The following is a 16,535-nucleotide window of genomic DNA, read 5'->3' on the forward strand; positions in this document are numbered from 1 at the left end:
AATACTGCCTGGAATTTCATTGAATGTGTGCTCTGGAAAAATCAACTTGCAAATGTATTGAGAGTTTTTTTAGTTGCGCTGGCTGCCTTTAAAAAAATAATAACAAAACTAAGCAAATAAGTAAAATACTACCAAATATGAGTCTCAGATGGTAACATCAAAATTTTTATTTCCATTTTAGAACCACTTGATTTTGGGGCGATCTGAACTCTGCACATGCTTTTTTTTAATATTGAGTCACAACCACCCTATTTTTATGAGGCAGCTGGGTGCAGTGGCTCCAGCCTGTAATCCCAGCACTTTGGGAAGCCAAGGTGAGAGGATTGCCTGAGCCGAGAGTTTGAGACCATCCTGGGCAACTTGGTGAGACCTCGTCTCTACAATAAATCAAAAAATTAGCTGGGCATGGTGGCACACACCTGTAGTTCCAGCTACTTGGAAGGCTGAGGCAGAAGGATCACCAGAGCCCAGTAGGTGGAGCCTGAAGTGACTGTAAGCCTGCCACTGCACTCCAGTCTTGGCAACAGAGACTTCAGCGCGTGCACGCACACACACACACACACACAGATTTTTAAAAACTTATACACAGCATATAGCTCTACAGTATTTATAACTTACAAAGTACTTTTACATGTTTGTCTTAATTCATCCTTCTAACAAGCCCTGAGGCAACTCAGGCCAATTTTGCATGCAGCCTTTTACAGATGAGGATACTGAGGCTGGGAGAAGTTAGATGCTGTGCTTACTGTTTCATAGTTTATGACTGGTAGAGCTAGGATTTGAACTCAATACTACTGACACTCAGTCCAAATTTCTTTCTATTATACTTGAGTCTAAAATTATTTATGAGTAATTATAGTCATTTTCTATCAAATGATTACTGTATGCCAGGTACTAGGTAAAATCATTACACACATTACTTTATAAAATCTCCAAACAGTGCTATAAGGTAAGTGCAACTATCCCTTTTTTCTTTTTTTATAAAAGAAAAGTTATATGATTTACCCAGCATCCTACTGATAAAGAGCAAAAGAATGAAATTTGAACTCATCTAGCACATAAGCTCCTAACTATTACTCATATTAATAAATAGTATTTGTTTACCATTAGAGACCCAAAGTATGCATACAAAGGCAACCTGTAATAAGTGTCTTCATACACTACACAGTGAAAACACTTGTGGTTTCTTGTTTTTTGTTAAACGAAGCAAGACTCCATTTTCAAGGTATCAAAAACTTCTAGATTTTTACTTCAAATACCATTTGGGCTATGAGGTCATAGCAAGGTAAGGTCCCCATATAAAAGCCATGACAAAGACTTACATTAACACATAGCTGTATTCCAAACCTCCTTTGGGAAAACGTTCAGAATCTCACAGCCTTGTGGAAGCCAAGAGTGGCAAGAGTGCCCATGCGTATCAGGGCAGCCCTTTATCTTAGGCCAGAAAGTTAACTCATTTAATTATTTCCTTCAGAGAATATTTGGCCATCTGCCTGGCTTAACGTAAAAGGGCTAGATATACAGTGGTGATTAAACCTCCATGTTCCCTGCCTTTATGGATTTCACAGTCTGCATGGACAAAAGAGGTGGGACAAATGATGTTTAAGCTCTGGAAACATAAAATCCAGATCCAATGAAAGAATAACATGGGAACATACTTAGAATTGTGGGCCAGGGAAGGTCTCTCTGAAGTCATGACATTTAAGTTAAGACCTCATAGGCAGCACCAATTATGAAAAGAATAGGGAAGAGGAGAAGAGGACTTCAAGCAAGTGATATAACATGTACAAGGACCTTGAGGTGGGAAAGGTCTAACATATTTGAGGAAATGAAAGATCAGTGAACCAGAACCCGGCAAGCTAGTGGTGGGTGAGTCAGGCACAAGATGAAGTAAAAAATGCACCATCCTTCAGAGCTCTGTAAACCCAAGGAAAGGATTTACATTTCATACTAAGAGAAATTTGAAACCTTTGAAGGATTTTAAGCAAGGACCTGACTTGATCTTTTTCCTTTCTCCTTTAAAACAATTTTTAAAAAGAACACACTGACTATGTAGAGAATGGATAAGGGAACAAGAATAAAAATGAATGTGACCAATTAGGTTATTGCTGTGATCCAACTAAGCATAGTGGTGGTTTGGGCTGGGAAGATTGACACCAGTTGATAGGTTAGCTTAGGAGTAAAGTGAAAAAGAAGGATTGAATTAAGAATGACTCTCAGGCAACGCTCTCGGGTCCCTTCCCACTGTGGGAGCTTTTCTGTCTTCTCAATAAATCCTAATTTAAAAATAAAAAAAAAAAGTGTGACTCCCAGATTTCTGGTGTATGCAACGAGGTGATAGAGAACAAAGCAGAAGTGGGAGAGAAATGAGTTTTAAGAAGAGTGTCAGGCATTCAGGGCTGGACTTGTTGAGTTTGAAGTGCTTATGGGACATCCAAGTATATATATTATATACATGTCTGGAGTTCTGAGGTGAACCTATAAAAATATAGGAGTTATCACCAAAGAGCTAGAAATTGAACACCAAAGAACAGATGTGATTACCTAGAGTGAAAGTTGAAATGAGCAAACAGGCTTAGGATTAATTCCTAAAGAGCAACATTTTTCATAGTAGGGTTTGATAGGTCACCTCTGACCTCTTCCTTCCTAGGTAGCTCCAACCATGACCTTCTCTAGTAAGCACTCAATAAGCATCAGCTTACTCAGAGAAGCAAGAAGAGAGCTAAGACTAGAACCTTGAAGAGTCTGGACTACAAGGTCTGGGGGACTAAGAAGCAGCAGCTAGGGGAGATAGAATCTAATAATGGGAGAAGACAGAACAGCAATGTCATTGAAATGCTCTGCATGTGATGACGGTTTACACGTTGGGAAACTTCCCATTGTTCCATATCACTTGTTTCTCATAGTAACCCTAGGAAATTAGTAAGACAGGTATTCTCATTCCTCTTCACTAAGGAATGAACAAAGACAGAGAGATAGCAAAATTTCTAGGGCTGCAGTTAATGGCAGGTCTGGATTTTAACCAAATCTACTCATTCTGCTCTGTGAAGTTAGAACTATGGCCTGAATTGCTTCACTCCAAATTTAGGACCCTGCCCTCCAGAATATTTTCCCAGAATTCATTTGGAGAAAATAGTTTTTATGTTGTATTTTTCTTAATCATTTATTTCTCTTCCCTTAAAAAAAAAAAAAAAATCCCTTGTTAACCAAAAGCCTTGGCTTCAAAGTAAAAGCAAGGGTTCTAGAGGCAGGTAGCTTGACTTCCAGTTCTGGCTTCACTATATACTAACAATGTAACCTTGGCCTTGGTGTTTAAAAGCTCTGTGGCTCTCTTTCCCTACCTATCAAATGGAGAAGATAATAGAGATAATCTGTTATCTCTATAATATTTGGTTATTAGGATTAAAAGAGCTAATCCACTTTAGAACAGTGCCTGACACATAATAAACACAATAAAAATTACTATAAACTTTTATTAGTAGTAAGATGTTTTTCTTTCACTGCCAAAATATGAATCAGCATTTTTCCTCTATTTTTTTAAAACTGGCCTTGTGACTTCAGATATTGTTAAATCACAAGTCACTAGAAAAGAACAAATTCAAGAAAGCCTAATTTATTGGAATCAGTGAAAGAACAAATCTACCTGAATTGGAAATTATTTTAAAACCGCACTGTTGCCGGCCTCGGTGGCTCAGCCTATAATCCCGCACCTTTGGGAGGCTGAGGTGAGTGGATTGCTTGAGCCCGGGGTTCGAGACCCGCCTGGGCAACTTGGCGAGACTTCATGTCTACAATAAATAAAAAATTAGCCGGGCGTGGTAGTGCGCGCCTGTAGTTCCAGTTACTTGAAAGGCCGAGGTGGAAGGATCGCCGGAGCCCAGCAGGTCGAGGCTGCGGTGGCCAGGAGCAGCCACTGCACTCCAGTCTGGGCGACAGAGTGAGACTCCAACTCAAAAAAAAAACAAAAAAAAACCCTGCACTGTAGTCTATTATAATTACATGAAGTAATTAGAATTAGCACTTAGAAAAAAAAGTTCATAGCCCAATGACTTCTGTAACGGGGGGGGGGGGGAAATAGAAGAGAAGGGAATGAGAAAGAGAGGTGTGTAGGGAAAGAAGGAAGAACTAAGTAGTGCGTGATCTCCATCCTCAGAGCTGTGGGAAAGGCATATTAGAAAATTAAATTTTTAATTTAATTTTATTTTAAAGATGTGGGTACTATTGAGGATTAGGTACACAAGTGATCATTGTACAGGTAAAGTTTGGGCCTATCTTTGGTCCCCACTTTGCCTAGCTTGAGATCAGGTATGCTTATTAATGTTATGTGTCCACACCTCACCCCTACCACCAGCAGTTTCTGGCTATTGCCCATCCCTTTCTTATAGCATTATGGTAAACGTTCAGGGTCTGCTTATGCTGAATTTTAAAAATGTGGTTACATATACTCAATGGACTATTACGCAGCCATAAAGAAAAACAAAATTATGGACTTCACTGCAATTTGGATGATTTAGAAAAAAAGGCTTTCCTTAAGCCATGACAGGGCTAAGCCTTAAAGATGAGTAACAGCTGAGCTGCAAAGGTGGCCCTCATTCAGAAGAGTAGAGACGTCGCTTTTAAGGAGATGACATCTGAAACAAACGTGAAGGGTAGAGAGGAGTTTAGAGATGATGACTAAGGAAGGGGAATATAGATGGATACAAAATCACGAGCAGAGAAAAACAAGGAAAACAACATGAAGTTAATAATAGGTATGTAGATCCTCAAAATGAGGTCTGTGGACCACGGTATCAGCATGCTCAAGAATCTATTAGAAACAGAATTTCAGGGCTTACCCTAACGTACTGAATCAGAATCCATACTTGAAGATTCCCCAGCTTAATGCACTTAACACTTTGAGAAGCACTGCTCTAGAACATATAACTGGCTCTCAGTCATCTAGAGAACTTTTAACAATGTTTGATGCTAGGCCTCATCCCAGTAAATTTTATATAAACTGAAATGAAATGCGACTTGTATGCTGTTCAAACACAAATGTGGGAGAAACTAACTCAGGAAACCATTCCTTGTTAGCCATTCCATGGTCATTTTTGAATTTTAAGAAACATCTTAGAATATAGAAAAACAGGTAATTCTAATGTGCAACCAAGTTTGAGAACCACTGGAGATTGCAAAACAAAGCTTTTCAGGGAGGATAGTGGGGATGAAGCTTAATGAGGTTCACTGGGCTGAACTGCAGAGAGCTTTAGATGCCAAGCTGAAGGTATGGGACCTTTTTTTAGGGGCTAAAAACTTCAGGTATGTTCATGAGCCTATACAAGAAAGATTGGTTCTATACCTGAGCATACTCCTGACTTGAAGGTGTCATATGTAAAGTACAATATTTGTCTGTGAAAGATCAACTGCCATGAAAATCTATTGAATTGCTGTTTTTCTGTATTCTAAGATGTTTCTTAAAATTCAAAAATGACCATGGAATGGCTAATAAGGAATGGTTTCCTGAGTTTGTTTCTCCCACATTTGTGTTTGAGTGGCATACGAAACCCAATGAGAGAGAGTGCAAATGCATCTCTCTCATATCCTTTATCTAAGCCCAGAGAGGGAAGATGGATGATTCAAATTTCCATTTCCAAAATAACACCTTGATGCTCTCTGCCCTCACACCTTCCCATCAGATGGCGCTCTCATCACAGATTATAGCAAGTTTCAATGTTTTATAACAGGCACACAGTCACTTAAGCCAACACTCTCATGTTTTTTTGGTACAACTCTGTACTTAGTATAAAGTCTTCTGTTCAGTGAATGACCTTCCTGCACCCTGTGTGCTTGGGACCAACACACTCTGACTACATGACCAAGAAAAGAAAAATTTATAAGGAGAACTAACTCCCACTTAAAAAACAAACAAAAGCTATCACCCAAGTCATCCTCATTCAAATATAAATGGGCATAATTAGTAGCATTTTTAAAAAATGGGTATGATTCTACCATACCCAATCTATCTAGAAAGGTAATGTTTGCTTACATTGGAGTGAGAAGAGAAAGACCTGGCTTTTTATTACAAAATTAACCTGGGAAGTTGAATTGGTTTGAAGAAGAGAAAAAGAAAAACGAAAGTTCAACTGGGTTGTAGCGATGATCACACATCTACATAAATGTACTAAAATTTATCAAACTGTGTCTTTATAGTGGTTGAAGTATGGTATATAAGTTAGATATGAAGCTGCAAAAAGTGGAGGAAAGTAAGTTTAACTGGTGAAAACAAAGAATGAGACACTGTGGTAACATTATCATAGGCCCATCAAAGAAGCCTGGTGCCTGAAAGATTAGGAGTAAATGGCCAAAACAGGTGAGAAGATTCTGACCTTAGTCTGCTTGGCCCACCCTCTGCAACTCCATCTGCCCAAGTGAGTCACTTTCCTTCTTTGGAACCTCTGCAGAGTCATGGGGAGGGGGTGTTGAAATCACCCAGAAGCAATTGATACTTTGATGTTCTTGGCTACAAGTGTTAGTGACCTGGAGGTCAAGTAGTGCTTTTAATACAAAATAGGAAACCAGAATGTGTAGTGAGGCAGACAGAGGAAATGTGCCAACATGTTTACATAAACCAAGGTGTCATCTAAAGACAAAGAAACTTGTCTGGGGTAAGTAAACAACCTCAAGGTCACTGGGAACACTCTTGAGCACCAACAGAAGCAGAATTCCAAAGGTTCTCCTAGATTTGCAAAGAAGAATCTGTTGCTTATATGTGGGCGAGCAGGGTTATTCCTAAAATTGTTCTTGCTATATTCAGGGTTTCGATAGGGGCTATATCTTGTTCTCAGGTAGGCATTCAAATTTGTCAGCTTTCACACTGAATAAGGAGGAAGGAAAATATGTAGGAAAAAATTTTGTTTTATGGAAAAGAAAAATTCATACCAAGAACAGTTCTATACAAAATATGACAATCTACCACGTAATGTTGACTTATTTTGACATATTAAGAGTAGCTATAAAACACTGACGCTTTACTCAAAAATCATCCAGTAAGACAAGACATTCTCAGTGGAGCCTCCATTAAAGAACTAAAATAAAATTAATTTATCCCATCATGATTGACATAGGTGAGAAAACATTCTTTCCAATGGTAGAAGTTCGTCTTTTGTTTTAATTTTGTTTCATTGTAATGAAGTAATGATACCGTTCTCCCTTTCTGAAAGATTACTTGGATTTTAGGGGTGAGGGACTAAAGTAACCAGAAATAACTGAGATGGTCTATCCTGACTCCATACCTCTAGCCCTTTGTGACCATGAATGTCCCAAACCCCTTTGATGCTAGTGGAAACCTCAGTGATGGATTACCTCTCTCAGCCACTGTTGTTTTACAGATGATAAAACTGAGGCCCAAGGGCTACAGAAGGCTTTCCTTGAGCTGAGTAACAGGAGCTTAAGAGACAGAACTAGAAGAAGGTCTTCCCCAGCTCAGTCTCCACAACCACAAATACAGTAAGCAAGGCTCTGTAGAGATCACAGGGTCACCTAGATAAGGTCACTGCCTTCCAAGAGCTTTCTAGTACACCTTAGAGCCTTGTCCCCTGAGGCATCTAGCAGGTAGCAACATGTTCAAACACCCCATAAGGAATGGAGGGCCCCATTTTCTGAGGTTTTTCTGTTGAATGGCAAGTTCTCATACATTGAAAAAAGAAAGCTAAACTCACTACCCATTGTCTCTCTTTCCACAGGATCATATGTTTTTACTGCCAGTATTGAGAAATTCATGGAAGAAATATCAGCAGGAAGGAAAAATTCATGAAGAAGGGTGTGTGTGTTTGCTGCTTCCACACATTAATGGCATGATTTTTTTTTTTTACACAAAAAGAAAAGAAAAAGAAAACCACCCACATTTTAATTTAGCATGAGCCAGTTTACAGAGCATGGAAATCACGTTCATTTCCGGATTGGCGCGTGTGCAATTAGCAATGCAGTGTATATACAAGAAGCCATGCTGTTAACAGTTTATCTCAAGTAATTTGGTGTCATTTACAAAAGGAAGAAATTCCTGCCATCCGAAGGGACAGAAGGAGATGGACCGATCACATCACAGAGAAACACTAAAATTACTAAATCCACAACAGCTCGCCTTATTTTTCTTGGACCCAAACTGTCAGGGTATAAACACTATTTGTTTCTTTTTTAAAACATCAATAGTTTTGCTGTAAATAATAACACTGTATAAATTCTAACAGAAAAAAAATAGAATAAATGTTGATAAGGCACTGCCTCTTAGAACACAAACAGAATATTGCAAATGCATTTAACAAACAGAGGTCCCAAGTGACTTCACCCTAGAAGAGAAGGGAGGGGTTCTGGGTGGGTGGAGGGGACTCTTCACTGATTCTTGTATATTAGCAATTATAATGTTTGTATATGCAAAACTGCTAGCTTGATTTTAAAAAAACAAATCTTTAAAATCTGCTGCAAATTTAAATAATTCCCAAAATGAGGAATTCTGTAGTTCTGTGAAAAAGATTTTTCTTCAGAATACTAATATTTTGATGCATGTGGATCACCTTATTTTGATTAAATCTTTTCCAATTTTGCAAACACTACAGTATACTGCAAACACAGAAGATTTTATCTGTAAACACAGAGCCCTTCATCTAATATTTGTTGCTATTGCCAATTTTTTCAATGAAATGACCTAAAAACAAACAAAAAAAAATCTATACAGTAGTTGCTTTAGGGGGTGGGGGGTGCTATTTGTTAGTGCTTAAAAGGGGGTAATGCTTGCCGCTTTAGAGGTGGATGGTGCTCATAAGAGGCCCCAGACAGGGGTATTTAAAATGAACTGAACAGAAAACCTTAGCTAGTAGAATGGCAGCACGCTGTAAAACTATTACTGTATCGTGTACTGGCTATAAGATGTAGACACCTTTCAGTAAGCCAATCATTTGTAACCATTCTAGCAGTGTCATTAGGTTCCTAAGGCTGCTGTGTTTTAAAGGGCATTTTTATTTGGGTTTTGGTGAAATTCTTTAATTTGTTGGTTATATTCACATAAAATCAGCATTCATTGACACATAGCTCTAATGACATATGTATGAAAACCATACACTGGATGACCTAGTCGATTATTTAAGCATAAAATAAATTGTGTTAAACTCTTCACTTATCTGTGCTCTACAGTGTCCTTGTGTTCTCTGGCAGAAGGTAGTTGTCTAACCCCTTGTCATATGAGTCCTGGCCAATCCATCCCACCTCAGTCCTATTTGCGACTCTGTGTCATTAAAGAGATAGTCTCTAACATTCAGTTCTCCCTTCAAGCTCCCAGCTTATATAAATTCTGTGCATTTCATGGAGGAACCAATAATTAAAGATTAATTGACAAGTAATCTTTGTCCACGTCTGTTTGCACTAACTCTAAAAAGTGGAGGACTGGGGATATTACAGCCAGCATGTCAAGAGGTTGTGAACTGGCACTTTCAGAACCCATCCAGCCTGCAGTTGCTTTTAGCCTAAAAGCATTTGTTTTGGTTTTTTTAATTGACGTTGATTGTCAGTGCTTACAAGTTGGGAGATTTCACGTAATTACCCAAGTTTGACTTCTCTTGAAAAGCAAGATTTGGCAACAAGAAGCCTCATTCCCAAAAGGCTTCATTCCCCAAAATTCTGCTGGTCCCAACCTGTCCCTGCCCTCTCCAGACAGGTGTGTAGTCTACTGGCACCACAGCCCCACCCCCATTTCTGACATTTGCGTGTCCTCACAAGCCTGGTAGGCACTGGAGTTTGCAATCCATACAGTACATGAAAGTAAATTCTACAGGGACAGACACCTGGCTGTTATAATTTGTATTCCTACACAGAGCCTGGCATACAGCAGTAGTGGGTAGCAGTCACTGTCATCGTCATTGCTAAAATTGGAGTGCTCACTATATGCTCTTCTGTGTTCTAAGTACATTCCATTTACTAACTTACAGACCTCATAACTACTTTATGAGGTAGGTACTGTCTTTGATAGTAATAGTCCTAGTATAAAATTAAGTGAGTACTTAGTGACTTTCAGCAATATTGCCTGTGCATTATAGATTATTGCCAAGCGAGATGAGCTGTTCCCAATAAGGATTCAGTATAAATGCAGAAGACATGCATATAGAATATTCTATGGATAAAGAGTAGGGCTGGACTGCATTTGCATGGTGTTCCAAATAAATGAAATGTGCTCCTACTCTTTTACCAAAATCATTTTATGATGGACAAACTGAGACCCTTGAAAGTTTTTGTTGTTGTTTGTTTTTTTTAAAAAAGACTTTTCCCAAAATGTCTCTCTGTAAAGCCAGGATCAGACTACAGGTGTCCTAATGGCCCATCTAAGAGCTATGAATTTCTGACTCTCAGTCTTTGACATAAGGTGATTATCTTGAACTAGAAACTCAGTGATGTGTACTTGTCTAGGTGATGAAGAATTGTGTTTATATACTTGAAAATTTGACTTTAGCAAAAGTTCATAAGTTTACTGAAAAGTATCCAAAATATCACAGGATTTTGTGTGCATATATATGTATATGCATATATTTATATATGTATACATGGATTGAATGGATTATACGTTATATATTCCAAATTCAGCTTTTGGCCTGCCAGCTTATAAAAATGTATTTAAGCTTTTCGTTGATTGACATTGCTGTAAAAAATGAACTGTGATTGATAAATTTCTGATCATTTGCTTGTCCATTTTATATTCTTACAACATTCTTGAATTTGTTAAATTAAAATGTATTGTCACTGTATTGCCAAACTATGGCAATACACAGTACATGATTATTTCACCACTTTTAAGAGGGATCATCTTCACTGAACACATAAGCAGCCAGCCTCCCCTCCTCTAAACAAGAACTGGCTTGGTATCTGAGAGTTTTTCTCCATGGCAAATAAACAGGGGTTGTTTGCCTTTATTGTTATCAGCAGCAGCTCACATTTGGCTATGGGACAGATATGTGAGAAGCCCCAAAATAAATCACAAAAATGAAAACTCATCCCCTATGTCTCTCTAGAGAAGCCAGTGATCTAAAAACTAACTTCTTATCTGAGTCTTCATATTCTTGATTTGTTGAAGAGGCCATAGCATATTAAAGGGTATATTACTTCCTAGTCATATGGCACGGCTTCTCTTTCATGAACTCATGATCAAATTGCCCATGAGTAAACATTTCCAAGACTGAGATTTGAACCAAACTTTTTAAGAGTTCTTTTACTAATAGAGATGGAAGGCAGTGGTGTAATTTATTTACATGATTAATTGGCTAAACATGTACCAACAAAAAAATAAAATAAATAATAGAGCAGACTCTGACAAACGTCCCTAATAAGCCAAGTCACTTTCACTTCTATAATAAAATTAAATACAGACAGTTCAAATGGCCAATTTTCCAACAATCTGAATTCCTGTAGAACTGAAGCTTGAGAAACTGATATTTGTACCTTGAGATGCACCTGCTGCCTATTGACTAACTCCTCTTCCTTGCCTCTATATAAACTCCTTTTCCATCCCTACTATATAAACCCCTAACTTTAGTTGGGGAGGGGAGGGACACAGATTTGAGGTTTGACTTCTACCTCTCTGATGACACCTGTAATAAACTTTCTTCCCTGGCAATACTCATTGTCTCAATGATTGGCTTTCTAAACAGCAGTGGGACCCAGGCCAAACCCCTGGGATTTAGGGACAGAGCAAAATGAAGTTTGTTATTATATCTGCTGTGCTCTGATAGCTTTGTATAATATATACAAGTAGGTGACCATGCAGTGAAGGGTTTTTTTGGGTTTTTTTTTCTTTATCCTTCAGTACCTTCTAAGTTTGAGAATAAACAGTGTTTATTCACCCTGAGTATTTCCAACAGGACATTTTGTATCCTGGGATGCCTCATCAATTCCAGGGGAGTGCCATAGCAAACCTGAGATGAGCATGCTTGGTGACAAAAATCACCATGCCATGAGAGGTACACCAGAAGCAAGAACTGTCAGGACTTTTCTTCTATGGTCACCATGGAACGTCCTTTTGGTATCCCAGAAAAATGTAATCTCCCTGCCTAGTTTGCCCCCAACATCCTCAATTGCCACTTCTGTTCTGCATTTTAACTCAAGCAATGGTGTGATTCTGAGAGCTGAACTAGAATCATCACTTGCCAGCTTTTCAAAAGAGCTCCTATTACATTATATATGCCATCAAGTCCTCATACTAGACTGTATACACCTTGCGAGCAAGGAGTTTGTTTTGTTCTCTGTTATATCCACAGTACCTAGGATACTGCCTGACACCTCATAGGTGCTCACAAAATATTTGTTGAGGGCATGAATGAAAGAATTAGCAAACATCAGAGGGCAAGGGATAGTAAATAAGAAATTCTGTGCACCATTTTCTTTACAGGTTCAACCAAGCTGGAAATCAAAAGAGAGCACAGTTTTTGATTCACATGACATCATTTACCAAGGACTAACTTGTGTCATCTTTCTCCACTAGCTCGTCCCAGTGGTACAACCTCCTTGTGAGTCATAAGTCCTAAATAATTGGGTTTGGGTAGGCCAATACCTCTTGATCAAACAGCACACCAGCCACCTGCTGAAGCAGGCATCCTTCCCATGGTTACGGGCTATAGTCCTCATTCTCATCACTGACTGGCCACTGAGAAACCAGGTAGGAACATGGAGAACCCAACACGACCCCTTCTCTCTATAACGTCAGCTCAGGTTGCCTCCACCTTGATGTTGCTATGTGCTTGGTGAGTTAGTGAAAGCCCAGAAATTACATGCTGAAGGATGTTAGGCCACATCCAACCTGCAGAGATATGTTGTTTGGACAACATAAAGTTTGAAAAAAAGAAAGTCAACTTTTTTTTTTTTAATCAGGAAATTTTAGATGGAAATTTGGATTTTGAGTTCTCTTTAAAATCTGAAGAAGTGACTATGCTGTTTCTGAAATTCCTATGACAGCAACTACCTAGAGCAAAGCTGCGCCTGCCACCTTTGGATTGGTATGTGTTTTACCACTTGCCATGGCCCTTCCTCTTTTCCCCATTTCCTTTAAGACCCACCCTTACTCTTCTGTTCCCAGTCTCTGTCTGATATGGTTAGAGGAAGGAGAAGGTGGCAGATTGATGCAATCCTTTCTGGCAAGCTCAACATCCATGCCATTTTCACCTTGTCTCTCTATGACAGTAAGAGGAGGTTGGAATAAAGAAGTTGATAAAGTAACAGAGAAGAGAAAGATGGATCATGTGAATCTCCAAACTCACCCACCCTCTATCCATCCATCTCATGCAACAACATGAACTCAGTGACAGCAGTGACAGTTGCTTTTTAGGTGCTCTCTTGGGCACTGGGTATAACAGTTCCCTGCCCACTACCTTCAAAGTGAGACAAACACTATGCCTCTGTGAAATCCAAATCTAGGACACCTCAGGATAGGAAATCCTAGAAGGACTTGTGTAAACAAGACCACTGCAGCACACCATGGATGGTACGCACTGGAGAACAAGAGATGACCACGTAGGATGGGGAGGAACAGCCCTGCGGCTGCTGAGTGTTGCTGCTGCACTTTCATATCACCCCTGCTAGTCAGAATTAAGTGGGATTCAAGGCCTGACAAAAATACCTCAACATAAAACTTTTGAAACATTTTGAAGGTATTTAACCAACTCTTCATGGGATCATTGGGCAAGCCCATCCTACTTCCAAAGATTCTGGATTTATGTGAAACCAACTGAAACTCTGAACTCATGCACAATGTTCTCCTTCCACACATCAAGTCTCACAGGATTCTGACCTCTTCATAGAGCCTCCCCTGCTGATGCTAATCCACACTGGCAACTCAAGAAAGCTAAATGAATACCTCAAAATTCAGCACTCAAGTCAATATCCTTGATAGTTTATCTGGTAGTCTCCTTGCCCTTTTACAAGGAGTGTGTTTTCCACAGTCCCAAGAGCAGAGCTGGCTACACAGAGGGTTTATAATAAATATTCAGTTTCAACATGCCCAATCACTTACTTGTCGTTTATAGTAAAGTCTCGCCAGACCCCATATATGTTGCGTATACACATTTGACAGCTCAGTGTGGTTGCACACCCTACCCGCTGGAAAGCAGTGCTGGGGTACATTGAAGAGCAGGCTAGAGGACCTCACAGCCTGTTGTTCTGACACTGCTGTCATGGTTAGTGTGCCTTGCCAGGGTGGAGCCTGAAACAAAAAGTAAATAAAGAGGATCTAGTGAAAAGCCTGTGAACTCAAGGACAGTTGGCTCAAAAAAATACTAAGTGTGGTGGTGATCCTTGTAACATGGTAAGTTTTAGAGTCGCTGTCACTCTCATGCATCTAGCTATGAGAAAACTGAAATCTTGAGTTCCATAGGCCAGACTGGTCACACTCTCAAGTGTCTATGGAGCTTAGGCAAGTTAACTAAATTAGGCAGAAGGGGTTGTTGTAGACTGTATTGTACATAAATATTGGCTGCCACTCCAGAGGGTAGATTACACTTCCCAGCCCTGTGGTCTTCTCTTTGGCATGGAACTTGCTGTAGGTAATAAAATGAGAACAGATGCTCTAAGAGCCAGTGCATTTTGGTCATGCTCCCATTCCTCCTATTTCAACACCAGTGACGCCCCCAGGAGATTCCTCTCTGGGCTGGTGCTGAGGTAAAGATGACGTGGAGCAGAACCACAGTCAACCCACGATGGCCATGCAATGGCCACGAGAAATAAACCTTCTTTGTAAGTTCCTGAGATATTTCAGTCATTTGTTACTGTGGCATAACCCACTATCTCAATTAATATACAAGTCATGTAAAAGACATTAAAGGACAACAGGGACTAGGTGAGCTCCCCTTCTGATGAGGCCACCTAATGGGAGTATAAGCCCAGTTCCACCAGATTTTCAAGTTTGTAAAATGTTGGCAACCAATTCCATTTTTCCCCCCATAATATTGTATGGACCAAACAAAACATGCCTGTGGGTCACCAGTTTTCAAGCTCTGCCACTGGCTCTTGGCATTTGCAGAACGTACACATTCCTGAATCATGCTATGCAAATTTATTAGCATGCGATTGTTCATCACACAAGGCAGGGCTGGTGTGCATAAGCAAATAACTCTCGTGTTGGTGTGATAGATGACCTCTCATTCCCCCTTCAATATTGCCTGGTTCTTCTCTATGTACCATTCCTGGAACTGTTATTATGGATCTGAAGGAGTAACTTGGCTTTTTTTTTTTCCTCACATTTTATTGAATTTTAGTGAAGACTTGATCTTCACCTGCACATTTGGGCTTTAAAAAGCTTCCTGCCAACCTCTATAATCACATCTCATGCCATCTAATCCCTTTCTCTCTCACAACACTTTAGTCCAGTGATAAAGTGTAGGCCACGGACTGGTCTCAGTCTGAGAATCCTTTGCTGTCTGTCTGCAATGAGATAAGAAAGCTGTGGTAACATATGAATCAACTATCTTCCTATGCATAGTCTTTAGTTCAGCTGACTTGTAAAAAATACAGTATATTTACTTATTTGATACGTAGAATGCCCCATAAATGAGGGGAATCCAAACAAAACCCCCCGATTTTTTTTAATATTAAAGATGTGGGGTATAATTCAGGGTGAGGCATATGGATGGTTATTGTACAGGTAAAGTTTGAGCCTCACTTTGGTCCCCACTTCACCTGGTTTGAAATCAGGTTTCCTTACTGGTGAAGTATGTGCTTCCCTCCCCTGGCAGTTTTCCACTACTGCCAGTCCCTTTCTTGTAGTAGTATGATAATTGTTCAGGGTCTTCTTATGAGTAAGAACATGTGGTTTTCAGTTATTTGTTTCTGTGATAAATCACTGAGTATTATAGACTCTGAATCTGTCCAGGTTGCTGCGAAGTTCATAATTTTGTCCTTCTTTATGGCTATGTAATATTTCATTATGTATATGTACCACATTTTTTTATCTAGTCCACTTTCAGTGGGCAGCACAGGCTCAAAAAACAACAGATGTTGGAGAGGTTGCGGGAAAAAGGAAACACTTCTACACTGTTAGTGTGAGTGTAAACTACTACAACCTCTGTGGAAAACAGTGTGACAATTCCTAAAAGATCTAAAAATTGGCCTTCCATACAACCCAGCAATACCCCTTCTGGGAATATGCCTGGAGGAACTCAAATCACTCTACAAAAAAGATGCCTGAACATGCATATTTATTGTAGCATTGTTCACAATAGTAAAAACATGGAACCAACTGTGCTGCTCACTGAACACGAGGAATTTATTTATAAAAAATTGTGTATTTACTTCTACATGCTTAAACTTCAGTCACCTTCAAAGTACTCACCATTTGATGCAATATACTTATGGAGATGCTTTTTCCACTGCTCAAAACAGTTTTGGGGTTTTTGGGGGGATTTTTTTTTTGGTTTTTTTGGGGGGGGTTTGGGGTTTTTTTTTGTTTGTGTTTTTTTTGAGTTGGAGTCTCACTCGGTCACCCAGACTGGAGTGCAGTGGCCACTCCCGGCCACCGCAGCCTCACCTGCTGG

At 39.5% G+C, this 16,535-nt stretch overlaps 1 protein-coding gene across 1 annotated transcript in view; it reads left to right on the plus strand.

Annotated features, from left to right (window-relative positions):
* The window catches only part of ANK3 (ankyrin 3), a 354,985-nt gene extending 345,834 nt beyond the window's left edge, over positions 1–9,151 (plus strand). Inside the window, exon 47 of the mRNA XM_021712923.1 lies at positions 7,722–9,151. The gene's annotated coding sequence lies outside the window, so the exon portion shown is untranslated. The remainder of the gene's footprint in view (positions 1–7,721) is intronic.
* Positions 9,152–16,535: the final 7,384 nt, after the last annotated feature.

The sequence above is a fragment of the Carlito syrichta genome, unplaced genomic scaffold (assembly GCF_000164805.1).
Source record: "Carlito syrichta isolate Samal-C Ts95f unplaced genomic scaffold, Tarsius_syrichta-2.0.1 Scaffold303726, whole genome shotgun sequence".
NCBI lineage: Eukaryota > Metazoa > Chordata > Mammalia > Primates > Tarsiidae > Carlito > Carlito syrichta.